Genomic DNA, 8,283 nt, shown 5'->3' with positions numbered 1-8,283 from the left:
AAAATTTTAACAAGTTAAAAAAATGAAATTAGGTGGATATTTTCTATTAGTAAAAAGGTTATTTATTAATATTTTTTTCAGCCTCACGTATTGTTATAAGGGGATGAAACTAGTAACTCCTGTTCAATTTTTTATTAGAACTTTTTAATGTTTGTATGAAAAACCCCCCTTAATTTTCGACAAAGAATTATCTCCTAAAATTTTTCGCACTTATTAAGAAACACCCTGTATATGTATAAAAATTCATATATAACAGAGAGAAATATATGTAACAATTTATATATTTCTCTTTTCACAAAATCTATTAAATTATCTTATTAAATATTAAATATTAATATTAAATTATATGTATATATATAAAAATCAATAAACACAGATCTATACAATATAAATCGATAAATTTTGCATGTATGTTTTTACGCAAACATCGAGATAAAAATATAGATCAAAATGGCAAATTTTGATTGTCAAAGAAATAACGATTTAAATATTTATCTGCGTTCTTCCTGGCATCTCGACGCAAAGTATACGATTCATCGCCGCCAAACTGATTCAGAGAGCGACGGATTATCCTCGGCTTTGCGGAAGTTTCGCATTAAAGGAAACGGAACTCTCAATTCTCGACGCGGCCGGTCGTGCAACTCGCGCGATACCGAGAGCGCGTGACGACGACACGAAGACTTTATGGCGAAGAAACGAGCGCGGCAAGAGAGAAAGAGAAAGAGAGAGAGAGAACGAGAGCGATGATAATTTTCTCGGCGTATATTACGCGCGTGCGATTACAAAATGAGCGGGTTCTTCTCGCGCGATAATTAATAGATCAAGGCCTCGGGACGAATTCAGATGAACGCGACGTATAAACGTGGCTGCATCCTTCTTCGTGTATTTTTCTGTTTCTCTCTCGGTATTTTTTTATATCATCGTGCAAAATGGACCGAAAGAACAATGACGTAGTCGTCGTCGCCGACACGAAAGCTTCGACACGCTCGTTTAACACCGCGCTGCGCGAAAAATCGTAACAATAAGAAGGATGCCGCCATGCACAGAAGCTGCAACGCGAGCTCTAAACGCGGCACGCGATGATCTATTTACCATTTTATGATTACAGAAATTATCGCACTCTCGGAATATATATGTGCTTCTCGCGGGGCGCGGAAACGAGACGGATCTAACAAGGGAAGTTCGGCAAGTCGAAAATTCAAAAAAATCTGAAACTTGGCATAATTTTAGAGTAATATATCCTAATAACGAAACCATTTTTTGTTGGTGCTAAAAAACGGGTTTAGGGGTATAACCAACCGCTAGAAAATCGATTTTTGCGTTCCGAAGTCGTTATGAAACAGCGAACAAATAAGTGTAGGCAAGTAGCGTGCGTCTTTATTTTATTTCTCAAGAACTAATTTCCGCAACATAACTGTAATATTCATGGTTGAATTTGGCGTAACACATAAGCTTTAAAATATATATAATTTAAAAATGTTTTCAAAATATAAAAAATATTGAGTGGTGGGGGTATTTTGAAAAATTTTATAATTTTTAAAAAATCCAAGTACGTAATTGTAAAATACATTTAAAGCCATAAAACATTTGTTTGAACATAGAAATCTTTTATATTTCTATTCGTTTCGATGATATTCGCTTCGGAACGCAAAAATCGATTTTCTAGCGGTTGGTTATACCCCTAAACCCGTTTTTTAGCACCAACAAAAAATGGTTTCGTTATTAGGATATATTACTCTAAAATTATGCCAAGTTTCAGATTTTTTTGAATTTTCGACTTGCCGAACTTCCCTTGTAAGTCGACTTGTAAATTTGTAATTAACTCTTTCTAAAATAAGCGCGACGTTGAATTTTCGGCCGGAAATTCCACAGAAATCTCGTATGTTTAATTTAAGATAGCAAAGCTATATAAATAGATGTATCCCATATATGACCTTTATTCTCTGGAAAATAAAATTAATAAATTGATTTTATTCCATATTCTTCACTCGTAATTATTTAAATACAAAAAGATACTGGATAATAATTTAACTAATTTACTTAATATAAATTGCGCACAATTATAATTAATAATTTTTATATTTTTTATTTGTAATCATTGAAACGCATAAAAAGATAATACTGGATAATAATTCACTTAATATAAATTGCGGCTAAAATTAATTAATAAATTTTTATTTTACGAAGTTTTCATCACACTTCAATATACGCCTCTAGAATTTATGTAATTTTCAACGACGCGTAATACTGCTTTCTCGGATATATCTCGTTATCGCTGTAGCTGTTCTATCCAGCTGTTTCTATCTTCAAAACAAGTTCCATCCCGAGGACTGTATAATGAGCAGGGGCGCATTCTTGACATTCGTGATGTTTCGCGAGCGCGAGCGCGAAGTGACCTCTGCCTCGGTCTTCCCCGGTCTCGCGATTTGCCAATTGTCCAACGTCCCTTCCCTCCCTCCCTTCAATTCTCCCGCGATCCCCCTTCCGCGCGTGCGGCCCTTTTATCTGTCGGAATATTCACCGGATTAAGGTAATTGTGCACGCGCGCGCGAGCAACTACTGCGTGGGTGCAACCGCGCGTTTTACGCTTGGCGCGCGCGTAAAGGCGTGAGAGCGATCGGAGGCGACACGCCGAGAGCACTGTTCTTACATAATCTCTCAATTTTGCCCTGATGAACCGAGGAGCGCGCGAATGCACTATATGTTAACCGCTACTTCGCACTGCGTTGTGTCGCGATAAAAAAAAAGAGAGAACGAAATACACGATCGAAGATCGCGAATGCATTATTGACACGCAAAAAAATTTAATCCGTCACGACACGAGACAGATCCAGTTGCGCAAACAATAACTTTGAGGATATATATCAATCGCAAAGTGAAATTAATATTCACACATTTTGAAAGAATTTTATCGTATTTAAACAAGCGTCTTTGCATATGTCAACCAAATTATTTATTTAATTATTTAATAAGAGATTAGCTGAAAGAAATACATTTCACAATAATCTCGTATAATTGCAAAAGAGCAATATTTAATAACTATTATCGTATGAATTGAACGAAAAAAGAAATACTTATATTTAATATTTACTTATATTTTATATTTAATATTTATAAAAATAAAAATAAAAATATTTTACAACATATCGCGCGTACAGAAGCAAATCAGAAACAATGTAGCTGATAGACGGAATACCGGTATTTAACGATGGGATATACTGTTTCGTTGGTGAGATAATAGAGCCGAAGCGGTAGCAACAGTGACGACCTAAGAGGTCGAGGTCTAAGCCGGCGGTGTTGAGTTTCACAGCGATATCAAGCGTAATATAGCACGCGCCTCAATTCAATCCAGCTGCCAGCCACTGTCATAGTTAACGAGTTACATTTTAACGGCCGGAAGGATTAATTTCTATGTCGAAGCGCGTTCCGCGATCGTTATCGAGATTCAGGTGCTGGCGAAGAATATTAAGCGCGCGTCGAAAAAATGCCTTCTCGTTGAGAAATTTATTCAGAAATACGAAATATTATTCTCCGCGATATCAATCGTAAAATAATGGATAATATATTATCTTGATTTAACACTTGTAGGAAATAACCGGAGAATGAAGTTCTCTCTGCTGCTTAAATAAGAAAGTAAAATATTCGGAAAAGATATAAAAAGCATCGAATGCATAGAATATAGAATAATTTTATAGAAATTACCGCGTTTATCTATCAACGTTATAAGATTTAAAAAAGAATATCAAATATATGAATAATAATAATAACATACAGATGCCCTTTTGTACGACAAGTAAAAACATCATAGCCATGTATTATCTCGACGGATACGCGTCTCACAATCGACAACAAAGATGTTAATTAATCGAGGCGTTATTGAAGCAACCCCTTGCCCCTCACCGATCATGTTAACGAGATTCGTGGAAAAAAATGGTAAGTGGCGTTGGAGGAACTGCACACGGTCGCGTGCTTATGCGACTTGTTTGTAAGAGGAGAGGAAAGACTTTGTAATTGTGCGCGCGAGAATTCCGCGATAATGCTAGGCAGTAACGGATTCGCTAAGAAATAAGCGCGCAAGGAGGATATTTAAAGCTCCGAGAGATCGCTAAAAAAAGATTCATAAATTGCCCTGTTTATTTAACTGCTAGTTCCTTAAGAGTTTCCGAGTATTGTATTGTAGTTTTTTGTAATTATTGTTAATTATAAATTTCGACAGCTTGTGTACTTTAATTTGTTTGGAGATTACAAGAATCCCTAAAAGCACCCTTTCGCTAGGGGTCCTCGATGCCCTAAATCCATCACTGACAGATCGCGGTCGGCGAAGGAATCATACGCACAGTGTTACGCAGTTGCGTGGCACGAGGGTATACGCACCACGGCGTGCGGTAAACATCAAAGAGGAGTCGTCCAGTTGAGCCACTTAACTCGAGTTTCCACATTAGCGAGGCAAAAGCGCGGCCGGTGAGGAGGAGGAGGAGGGGGACCACGCATCTTCGCGGAGGACGTTCAACGCGCGAAAGAGACTCGCTCTTTCGCTTTCTGTCTCTCTCTCTCTTCCTCTGCTTGATAATATAACGCGATCGATGTTTGCCGAGCGTTGTAAAGGGACAGATTTCTTATGAATTTCGTTTTACGAGCTCGCAACACGTAGATACGAGCCGCGTAGGTGAAATTATCGTTTTCTGGTATAACCTTTGCAATTAAGAACTTTATATTGCAACAGATTATCCATAAATTATAACGCACTGTACAAAATAAGATATGGCTTAAGATTAAATAATAAACATGACACATTTATATGGAAGGCTTAAATTTAATTAACTGTCAAATACATGATCTCTTTAATGTGCCTTGTAGCATCTTCTAAAAGCATATTTTATTTTTTTTTAGCTCACTGTTGAATTAAACTATTAAAAAATATACAAATAAAAAATAGAGATAAAACGATGATCCAATATTTTAGGAACAAAACAACTATGCAACTGCACATATACACACGACTGTATATATTCTGCAATTTAAGAATAGAAGGAATAAGAAATGTATAGAGGGGAGAGGAATATTATTACATGCTTGAAACAATTATAAATATTTAAAAAAAATCGATAATTACATCGATTCCTTATCTCAAGAGGATCACTAGTCCCTGGACCGTTCTGGGAAATGAAAACTGATATGAAATAACGCAAGCATATGGATGATCCTTAAGCCTCGCGTGCCGCGCTCGCATTAAGTGGAAGATATAAAGCGCACTTGTCGAGATATGAACGATTCCCGGCGATCGCTAACGTTCTGAGTAAAATAATAATCAGATTTTTTTAAGCTCGCCACAAATGTGGCGCCAGTGAAGTTACATTGACGTCTGCTCAAAATAATCCGACCACACGCCGCGATACTACAGAAATCATTTTTCATCAGGCTCTAAACAATACACAGAATAAATAAAATGTGAAAAATTTATATAATATTAATTTAAATCAAAATTTTAATACTATACGCGTATATATTTTTTTTATAAAATTAATAATTATCGAATTAATATGTATATATGTATTTGAATATTACGTACTTTGATAGAACCATTAAGAAAATTACTTAATAAAGAATATATAATGCACATGCAAAAAAATTGCTGTTCAATGAACTGTGCGATGCACATTTCTATGTCGCAAAAAATGTACCCTATTAATAAATCTCAGCATGGATTAAATACACCGTGAAAATTGTGATCGTTTCGCACGCGTCTGTCTCATTCGCGTAAAGAATCGTGAGATACGAACGAAACTGTGCCCCGTTTATTTGTCACGGATTCTCAAGCCGATCGTGATTTTATGCAAATATTGATTTCCCTGACAAAAGCCGAAAAAAGAACTATAATGGACACTTTATTCGTCGCATCTACATATTGAGCACAAAGCGTGACTGGTTGACGGTCATTCCGTGCTTTTTTTTTCTTTTCCGCTGTCCCCTACACGCGCTCCCTTTTTCTAACCACCTCTCTCGCTCGCTCTGTCCGTTTTCCTATTTTCTCTCTCTCTTTCTTTCCGATTTTACCGAGCTGACAGTTGGTTGAGCACATTTGGCCTGTAATTTCCAAAATGTCGAATAAGATAATGCATCGGACGAGTGTTCGAGTCCCCCGATCTCACGAAATCAAAGTTGCGTAGGGCTGCACGCCCATTTCGCTCTACTTTTTCTGTCTTATCGCCTTTTTTCCCTTATCACGATTGTGCGCCACGCAGGCCAGCATTGGCCCTGTTCTTTCATCCATTCGCTTCTCATCGATTTCGCTTGATTAAAACGTAAGGACGTGACAAATGTAATTACTCGGTGCCTTATCGAGTATCCCGTCTTGGTTTTTCAACTTTCATCGGAAACGCACCAGCTGACGGATACTTCACACAGATGGAACTTCGTGGAATGCGATTTTTCTCTCTCTTCGATACTTCTTATAGAGACTATAAAATCGGGGAGTAATTGCGAAGAGGAAAACATTGTAATAGCATAGTTTTTGTCCCTTAGCGTGAGATGCTAGTTGGATCAAAAGGAAAATCGAAAAAAAGACGAGCCGCGAACGAAAAACATGTTTCATTCGAACACCATATTTAGAAATTAAAATTGCGTTTAATGATCGATGCAACAAATAATTTCATGAAAATTAATTATATATATAATCACCGTATATCTTACATTTATAGTGATAAATAAAATCCACATATTTCACGATATTTTAATATATGCGGATGATTGCCATTTAAAATAATTTGAAAAAAAGATAATAATAATAATGACGATTTATGTGAGTTAAAGTTTTCGTCATGCTAGCATAATAATACAACTCACTTAAACGGTAAATGCGCATGCCTATCGTGGATATAATGCGCAGGCACGATCACATTCCTGCACTCCTATGAATGGCAAATGAGGGTACGCGTCGCTGGTTTGCGCCCAGTGCTGTATCTAGGTAGCGGCGTGTCGCCCGGACTCGTGCTCTCGTGCGGACCATCTGAATACAATGCATCGCCCGGGTGTAATGCATTCCTATAATAATGGCATCGCGACTCCGCGACCTCTGCGTAACGAACCTCCCTCGAATGCCGAATGGTATGCGCACCGACGCATCGCACCGCAGGCTGAATGTTATTTTATTAGATGATTAGTTGACGAGATGCGTGGGCGTGCTTTAAGATGCGTAAGCCATGTACGTACGATGGGAACGTGATGGGAAATATCGATGGACGCGAATATCATTCCGAGCGCATTTAAGTGCCCAAGATTACACTTCCAGATTCTTACTCTTCCAATTATAATTTCAATAAAAAAAGAGAAAAAATATTCTTACATTATGCTTGCTGATATTACAAAACAGTTACTCTATGATTTAAATTTTTCAATTAAAATTATAATAACGATACAAACTGATGTTATATTTTTCCTATAGAAAAACGATTAAATTATTTTTAGAAATCGCCCACGATTCCCATCTTTTCGAATAATTTTACGACCCTCGCCCGTGTAGCATGATTAATATCCAAATTAGAAAAAAATAGCTAATCGCCCGTAGCATTTGCTGATTCCGTCGACGACAGTGAGGGTAACTGGCGGTTGCGTCTAGAGGGGTTGTTGGCGAAGAGGGTGGCAAACTTTTGATCATAAAGAGTCGCCTGTCAATTCATCTTTTCTATATATATGTGTTTTTTTTCACGTCAAAATATTGCAATAAATCATCGTTGCAGCTACGAATAAAGTAAGAGAGACGATGGATAAAAAAGAGAAAGAGAGAGAAAGAAAGAGAATAAACGAAAGTCTCGCGATCTACTTTAAGTTAGGAGAGCAATGATTGCATATGTTGACATCTTTCATAAGGAACAATATTAATCATTGCGTTATTAACAAGATGAGAAATGATGGAATGTTTATGCAGACGCGTCGAGATGTTTATGTCGTTTTGAAAAGGTCCACCTCACAAATATGTCATTATTCGAGAAAGTAAAAATAAGTGAATATTGTCTATTAACTGAACATACTTTTTATTTATCGTTTCTTCCTTTCTCTCGATTACTCTCTGTATTATAATATTTTTGTCTAATTTCAACGTTACGTTGATATTAAAAATATATTTAACAAGGAATTTGACTTTAATATATCATTTATCCGTTGAAATTTCAGTTTAACGGTTTTCGATCCTTTTGAATAACCGACATTGTCGTGAGGGAGATATTTATTCGAGATTTTTTCGAGACATATAATTATCCCAGTGGCATACCTGAGTCCCCTACGTTT

Source organism: Camponotus vicinus, unplaced genomic scaffold (assembly GCF_025532165.1).
Source record: "Camponotus vicinus isolate PSW18456_S1 unplaced genomic scaffold, iyCamVici1.0 SCAF_9, whole genome shotgun sequence".
Taxonomy (NCBI): Eukaryota; Metazoa; Arthropoda; class Insecta; order Hymenoptera; family Formicidae; genus Camponotus; species Camponotus vicinus.
Note: the sequence above shows the minus strand (reverse complement) of the source record.